This window comes from Lactuca sativa, chromosome 4 (assembly GCF_002870075.4).
Source record: "Lactuca sativa cultivar Salinas chromosome 4, Lsat_Salinas_v11, whole genome shotgun sequence".
Lineage (NCBI taxonomy): Eukaryota > Viridiplantae > Streptophyta > Magnoliopsida > Asterales > Asteraceae > Lactuca > Lactuca sativa.
This window is the reverse complement of record NC_056626.2, coordinates 199,615,042-199,624,258: the sequence shown is the minus strand read 5'-3', so window position 1 is coordinate 199,624,258 and position 9,217 is coordinate 199,615,042.

Here is a 9,217-nt window from a genome sequence, read left to right as displayed (position 1 = left end):
CGTGAACTTTCTTGACTCGCTGAGTTACCAGAGGGACTCGAAAAGTCCTTGTTGGAATAGTGTCTAAGGCTGCAACTATATTAGGCAAGTATTTGACCCGATTGTGCATGGTCCTTTTGGGTTGCCTTCATCATAGCAACTTGACAGGATGATTTATTATGAGAGAATAAATATTATTAATATATTATGAGAATAATATAAAGAATAATAATATTGTTATTTGATTAATATAAGTCATAAATTAATTAGAATTAATTTGGTGACTTAAAGAGATTAATTAAATAAGAGGGTATAAACTGTCAATTGTTTGATAGTTACACTTTAGGCTATAAATCCTTTATGGATAGGGTTGGACGATTTCTAGGGCTTAGTATAAGCCACAAATCGTCCAAGGGCTTATCTTGGAAAGGATTTGGATTGCTTTGAGTAAAAGTTATCCAATTAGGGTTTAAGGGTGAAACCCTAGGAGCCTTACAAGTATAAATAGACCCTTGGGGCAAGGGAAATCGGCACCTCTGAAAAAGAAAAGAAACCCTGGCCAATTTCCTCCCTCTCTTCTCTCTCAAATCATCCTCTTGCTAGTTGGTGTTTGTAAGTCATTAGAGGAGTGACATTTGTGACTCTAAAGCTCCAAGAACAAGAAGATCAAACAAGTGTTTCAAGGTAAGCTTCTAACTCTGATTTTGTATTGTTCTTATACTCTATTAGCTATTAGAAGTCTTGGATCCAATGCATGTTTAATTAGAGAAACCTAGATCCAAGCATTAGGGTTTGTATGTGCACATAGGAATGTTCATATGGCCAAAACTCATCAGTGGTATCAGAGCCTAGATTAGTTTCTATTAAATTGATGCATGATTGTTTGTTTCTTGCTTGCAAAATTCAAATTTTGTGATTTTGAGTCATGGACTCGGCGAGTCCCATGGTGGACTCGGCGAGTTAGCCTGACTCGGCGAGTCCGAGCGTCAGGAAGAGCTAAAATCGGGATTTTTTTGATACTTGTCTTATGGAAACTTGCCTTTATTATATTAGATCAACCCTAATCCGATTTTTTGATATATATATATGACTATAATCTTGATCTAATTGAAGATATTTATTAATTAATAAAATATTTAATTTCCTTATGTGATAATTAATTAATTATTTTGATTTAATTGGTAAATTATTTAGCAAGAAATCATAAATAAATCAAATATGGATAATTATGGAATTAATTGTTAATTAAGATTATTTGTTATTTGATCATCTATGTTTTAAATGTTTAAAACTTGCCCTCAAGTTTTGAAATTTATGTTTTGTGATTAAAAGTTTAATTTAGACAATTTAAATTTCAAACCCTAGAATTTTACAAGTTTAAAATCTAACCCTATACTAATATAATATTACAAGATTAATATATATATATATATATATATATATATATATATGTATGTATGTATAACTAAAATGCTAGTCTTACCGTTAGTTGGCCTCATTCACGAAGCCGGTCTATAAGGTGGGTATAAGGTTGCTGCCTATAAAATGGCGCTTAATGGGTATACACTCACACCTACCGCTTGCTTGATCGGTGGAGGGTCGTTAGCCGAACGGGTAGGATAGGGCAACCTCATCTCTTCGTTAAAAGTATAATATGAAATACAAAGTAACTACATGTTTTTCAAAATTTCCCAATCTTAGTTACTTTACGAAAAGTGAATTGATGCAATCCCATGAAATTACACTTTGCACCCTTGCTAAGAAGTTAGTGGAGCGTGTGTGGTTTACCGGCACACTAATTGGTTCTAAGCAAAGGTGGCAAAGGGTGATTCATTGTTTATCATAGTTCGATGGAGCGTGTGTCGTTTACCGACACATCGAATAGGTGATTGTTACAATGAAGGCACCATGTAAATTTGCATGGTAATTCACACCCACTTTGTGATCCTCAGTATCCCAGTCACAAACAAGAGGGGCATATCGAGATTTAAACATGCCATTGAAAAGTTTCAATAAATCTCATCTAAACCTAGGAATTCTCGAATACATTTAGAACTTAAAGTTATGTTTTGTGGTGGAGAATTAGTGAATCGTCATTCACTTACCTTCAAAATTGTTTGCATGTTAGATTACTGCATCCCTTTTCTAATATGTAAATATTGTTGTTGGATCCTAGCCCTAATTTTCTTATTGGGTAATAATTAGGGATTCATATTCTAATCTATCTTTGTCCTTTCTATTTGTAGATGTCGAACGCGAACAACGCTGCTGCTAGTTCATTCACATTGATGAGCCTTTGTCAAAAGGTCACTTTCGATGGGATGAACTTAGCGAATGGATAAGATACATTCGCACTATTGCTCGCTATGAGGACAAGGAGTATGTCCTCGATGAGAAGCTCGAGAAAATCAACCCTGAAATCGCTACTCCAGCTGAAATGACCACTTTTGAAACTCACGAGCGTGATGCAACGAAGGTACATTGCATCATGATAGCCACTATGAACTCCGAATTCCAAAAGTCCTATGAGAACATGTACCCATACGAGATGCACCAAGACTTGTTGGAGAGATACCACCAAAACGCGAGACAAGAGCGTTACGAGATTTTCACTAACATGATTTCCGCTAAAATGGGTCATGGAGAGTCTCTTACCGTGCACCTGCAAAAGATGCAAAGGTATGTCGACCGTCTTTGCAAGTTGAATGTTGACTTTGGGGAAGACTTGGCGATCGACATGGTGCTTCACTCTTTGCCTCCAAGTTACAATCAATTTAGGAAGACCTACCACATGAACAAAGAAGAGGTCACCCTAAGCAAGCTCCAAGGTCTCTTGAGGGTCGCTGAGAGCAACTTCAAGGACAAGTCTGTTGCACCAACTCCCAATCCACCCGCTGCTCCTGTTTTGGCTATTGGACAAGGAAGGGGAAAGAAGAGGAAGGCTTCGTCTAAGAACCATCGCAAGGTTAAGCCCCAAGATGGTGCCTCTTCTAGTGGGACCAAAGTTGATCCTGCTAAACCCTGCCCTAACCCTAAGGAGGCAGAGTGCCATCATTGCCATAAAATAGGGCATTGGAAGAGAAGCTGCCCAGACTACCTGCAAGCCATAAGGGAAGGAAAGATCAAGCCATCTTTCACAGGTATTTATACAATTAAATCTAACGATTCATCTCATTCTATTTCTTGGGTCCTTGACACCGGTTGTGGTTACCATATTTGTTCTGAATTGCAGGGACTAAGAAGAAATAGAGACGTGGAGCATGGAAGAATAAATCTAATCATGGGGAACAGAAGATCGTCGCCTGTGACCAAGATTGGAGTGTATTCTTTTGTGCTTAGGAATGGTTTATCTTTAGATTTGAACAATTGTTGCTATTCGCCAGAAATAGCTAGAAACATCATTTCATTTCATGGTTTGTTTAGACAAGGTTTTAGATTTTCTTTTAACAATGAGAATGGTTCTATTTTGGCTTATCTAAATGGTGTCTTTTATTTTGAAGCAATACCGTGTAATGGAATTTATGAAACTGTTATGATTTTTGATAACTTGGGAAATGATGTTTTGAACATAGATTCTTCCAATAGTATGGATAAAGCATCCTTGTGGCATTGTCGTCTTGGACATGTCAACAAGAAACGCATAGCCCAACTCCAAAAGGATGGAGTGTTGGAGTCATTCGACCTTAGGGAAGATGACATATGCGAGTCTTGTTTACTTGGAAAGATGACTAAGTCACCCTTCACAAGTATGTGTGAAAGGGGTGAGGGTCTATTGGACCTAATACATACCGATGTATGTGGACCGTTTAGATCAACCACGAAGGATGGGAACCGCTTCTATGTGACTTTTACCGATGACTATAGTAGATATGGGTATATCTACTTAATCAAGCAAAAGTTAGAAACTTTTGAAAAGTTCAAAGAGTTCAAGAATGAAGTGGAGAATCAATTGTGCAGGAAAATCAAGAGGCTTCGATCCGATCGAGGATGAGAGTACCTAATTCTTGAATTCCACAATTATCTCAAGGAGTGTGGAATAGTTTCACAATTGACGCCACCTAGGACACCACAATTGAATGGTGTGGCAGAAAGGCGTAATCGAACCTTGTTGGACATGGTTCGCTCTATGATGAGTCGTGCTTCACTACCTATCTCTTTTTAGGGGTATGCCTTAGAGACTGCCGCCCATAACCTCAACCGAGTCCCTACTAAGAAGGTTGCCAAAACACCTCACGAGATGTGGACAGGGAAAGCTTCCTCATTGGCACATATCAAGGTTTGGGGTTGCGAGGCCTTCGTAAGACAAGATACTCACGACAAGGTCGAACCTCATAGTGAGCGATGTATTTTCATCGGCTACCCGCAGAAATCCTTTGGATATCTCTTCTATAGACCGAAGGACAATGTTGTATTCGTTGCGAGGAGAGGAGTTTTCCGAGAGCGAGAACTCATAAGCCAAGGAGACAGTGGGAGGCAATTCGAGCTTGAAGAGATTAAAGAGTCGATAGATGAAGGAACCTCTACCGCTGGCACTCAACCTGAGGAGGAAACTCCAGTTGAACCGATTGACGAATCCTTACCTCTTAGACGTTCCGAAAGAGTTAGAGTTCAACCCCAGTTTTATGGTTTTCATATTACTACCGAAGGGGACACGTATATTAGTGACGGTACACTAATACCTTGATGAACCTAATATCTATAAGAAGCCATGGCAGCCCCGGAGTCTACGAAATAGAAAGAGCCAATGGATAGCGAGATCCAATCCATGTATGATAACCAAGTTTGGAATTTGGTTGATAATATGCCCGGACGTAAGACCATTGGGTGCAAATGGATCTTCAAGAAGAAGACCGACGTGGATGGAAACGTACACACATATAAAGCACAATTGGTCGCGAAGGGCTTTACTTAAACTCCCGGAGTTGACTATGATGAGACCTTCTCACCAGTTGCGAAGATAAAGTCTATTAGAGTGATGCTAGCTGTTGCCGCATTTCATGATTATGAGATTTGGCAAATGGATGTCAAGACCTCTTTCCTTAATGGGAAGTGGGTTGAGGATGTTTACATGGCTCAGCCATAGGGGTTTGTGGATCCGAAGCATCCGAATAGAGTGTATAAGCTTGAGAAGTCCATTTATGGACTTAAGCAAGCATCTCGCAGATGGAATCTTTGCTTCGATGAAAAAGTCAAAGAGTTTGGATTTGTACGAAGCAAAGATGAATCGTGTGTATATGTCAAAGCCAGTGGGAGTATAGTTAGCTTTCTCGTTTTGTATGTTGATGACATACTACTCATAGGAAATGACGTCCCGACTCTGCAGGAGGTTAAGTCCTGGCTCAGGAAGTGCTTCGCTATGAAGGACCTCAGAGAGGCTTCCTATATTTTGGGAATAAGGATAGTAAGAGAGAGAAGTAAGAGACTAATAGGACTTAGTCAGAACACTTACTTAGATAAGGTACTAAAACGTTTTAGTATGGAAAACTCGAAGAAGGGAGAATTACCGATACAAAGTAATGCCAAGTTGAGTAAGACTCAAATTCCGAATACCGAAGCTGAAATAGCGGAAATGAGTCGAGTACCATACGCTTACGCAGTTGGCTTAATCATGTATGCTATGACTTGTACTCACCTAGATGTAGCCTTTGCTTTGAGCATGGTTAGCAGATATCAAGGGAACCCTGGCAGATCCCATTGGATTATGGTGAAGAATACCCTTAAGTACCGTCGGAGGACAAAGGAATGGTTCTTAGTCCTCGGAGGGAGTGATGACTTGAAGGTGCGAGGGTATAGTGAGGCCAACTTTCAGACCGACAGGGACAACTACTGTTCGCAGTCGGGCTGGGTCTTTACTCTGAATGGAGGAGCAGTAACTTGGAAAAGTTCCAAGCAGGAAACCGTAGCTGATTCAACGTGCGAATCAGAGTACATTGCAGCGACCGAAGCGTCGAAGGAGGCGATATGGTTGAAGAACTTCATCGGTGATCTTGGAGTTGTAGCTGCCATAAAGGAGCCCATGGAAATGTTCTGTGATAATGAAGGAGCGGTTGCCTTGACCAAGGAACCGAGAGATCATGGTAGATCTCGACACATCGACAGAAAATATCACTTTATTAGACATCGTGTAGAAGAAGGACAACTCGTAGTGAAGAGGATATCATCAGAAGATAACCCAGAAGATCCGCTTACGAAGGGACTGAGTAGGGTTAAGCACTTGCAGCATGCTAGGAGTATTGGGCTGAAGGATGATATTAGCATAGATTAGATAGTAGTAGAAACGTGTAATAGATAAATGTAATTAACATTTGATGATTAAATAAAAGAGTATTATTTATGAGTAATGTTACTGTCTTATGTTAATTGTTTAACTATTGTTTCATTTTGCATGTTTTGACTTCCAGAATAATTGAGTTTATTAAGAATAATTGAATTGTTCAAATTGTCCACAATCGTTCATATGTTGGAAGTAGGTATGAATGAAGATTGTCATGAATTGGTGTGTAGATTGTCTAAATGGTATTAGACATAGCAAAGGGTTGCTGCAACGTTCATGAGTGCTTATGAACTAGTTTTGAAAATTGGAACAAACCCGCGCTTGCTGGAATCACCTTATGGAATGTGATATAAAAGGGTGATCGCAAGACGATAATATCATATAGTCTTAAAACCTAGATATATGGTTTGTTATTTATTAATTGGTTGTACATTGATAATGCGAAAACACATCAGTAACTCGGTGTTATAAAACGCATTGTTGTGTATAGTTGATTAATGAATAAGTAAATGCATGTAAGTCGAAGTTTATCTGTTACTTTTATCCCAAGAGGGTAAAAGCGATATCTCGGCCGCTCGATGATTTGATTTGACTTATGTGTTGGGCCCGGTCAGAACTGCATTGATGTGTTCGATTAAGTTCTATGTCAAATGAATCGGAGATCGAGAAACCAAAATGCTAGAAAAATTATTCCATAGAACTGTCAGCATGATATCTAGCAGAGGACTGTACGATCCCTTATCTAAAGGACAAGATTGATTAGATCAGAGTTTGACAGCGTCTTTGCGAGCTACGATTGCAAATCGAATTGTACTTGTGCATATAGTTATTAGACTTATCCAAGTGGGAGACTGTTGGAATAATGTCTAAGGCTGCAACTATATTAGGCAAGTATTTGACCCGATTGTGCATGGTCCTTTTGAGTTGCCTTCACCATAGCAACTTGATAGTATGATTTATTATGAGAGAATAAATATTATTAATATATTATGAGAATAATATAAGGACTAATAATATTGTTATTTGATTAATATAAGTCATAAATTAATTAGAATTAATTTGGTGACTTAAATAGATTAATTAAATAAGTGGGTATAAACTGTCAATTGTTTGATAGTTACACTTTGGGCAGTAAATCCTTTATGGATAGGGTTGGATGATTTCTAGGGCTTAGGATAAGCCACAAATCGTCCAAGGGCTTATCTTGGAAAGGATTTGGATTGCTTTGAGTAAAAGTTATCCAATTAGGGTTTAAGGGTGAAACCCTAGGAGCCTTACAAGTATAAATAGACCCTTAGGGCAAGGAAAATCGACACCTCTGAAAAATAAAAGAAACCCTGGCCAATTTCCTCCCTCTCCTCTCTCTCAAATCATCCTCTTGCTAGTTGGTGTTTGTAAGCCATTAGAGGAGTGACATTTGTGACTCTAAAGCTCCAAGAACAAGAAGATCAAACAAGTGTTTCAAGGTAAGCTTCTAACTCTGATTTTGTATTGTTCTTATACTCTATTATCTATTAGAAGTCTTGGATCCAATGCATGTTTAATTAGAGAAACCTAGATCCAAGCATTAGGGTTTGTATGTGCACATAGGAATGTTCATATGGCCAAAGCCCATCAGTTCTCACATTATTGGTTCTTTCTAGTGGGATTTAAGGTTTCAAACTTCAGATCCACACTCTCTTATTGAAGATGTCATGTAAAGTTGCAAACTTTATGTGCATGCATAGCCTCACATGGCCATAACACCAAAACTAACATTCATACAAGGTTCTTATGCATGGAGAGGGAATGAGCTCAATAAAAGATGCAACTTTATGTTACTTAGGGCCTAAGATGGTCCAGATCTGGAACCATATCCTTGTGATAGGTCCATATCTAAGATTTCTTCCATTTCCTCAAAGTTGGTAACAACTCTCAAATAGAATTTATGCTTAAGGTAACATATTCATACCTCAAATCAATGCCTAAGACGAACTAGATGCTAGATCTAGTGTTTTCCCCTTGATACTTCTTCTTCAAGCTTGGAATCCTCCCCAAAATCTCAAGGATAATCTCCAAATTGATCTTACTTCACTCACAAGAGGGTGTGCGGCCGTAAACGTTCTTCTATGGTGCTAAGGGAGGCTACTGGAGGGGATAATGACGTTTATAAAGGGGGAAAACCCAAAATTTAGGGTTTTCTTTAAACAGATCGGACTCGCCAAGTCGACCTTCGACTCGCCGAGTCGGTCCTGTTCCGCATTTCCTGATCTCACGACCCTACTCGACAAGTTGACCTCCCAACTCACCGAGTCCATGCATAAATCCTTTCCAATTCAAACTAGGTGTTACAACAGTGCCCTAAATCCGACCATCACCACCCTAAAGTCACTACCATCGCCGCCCCTGAAACTATTACTCTTCCTTCATCACTTGCACATCTGTTTGACAGGAATCGTTCCCATCTCTCTCTCTCTCTCACACACATAAACCCCTCAATTTCTAGGTTTTAATTTCTTGGTGGGGGTTTGATTTTTGTGTTCTAAAATTCCAAAAAAGAACTAATGTTCGATCATTTGAAATTCCCAAAAAGAATACAGGTTGTGATGTGTTTTGATTTATTTTGATTTGGTGTCTTCTTTATTTTTGTCATGATTTTTCTGGGATCATGTGTTTATTTGTTTTCGGCAGGAGGTGTAAGTGGTGGTGGTCGATGGCAGAAGGTGGGTTAGGGTTAAAGGGTGAGGGGGTGAAGGTGGGTCCTAATTGTGGTGTCGCAGGTTATAAAAAGTTTTAAAAGTGTTGGAACGTTAACTTTATGCAAGTTTTGTGTTAAATTAGGAGTCTATTTATTAGTATAAATAGAGCGTATGTTTAGGTTATTTTAAAATTAAGTTTTAAGTCTTCGTTCCAAATTAAATCTTAAATTTTAAGTAATTTCTTTTTTCTTCTATTCTGTCCATGTTTGGATCTCACACTTGTAGA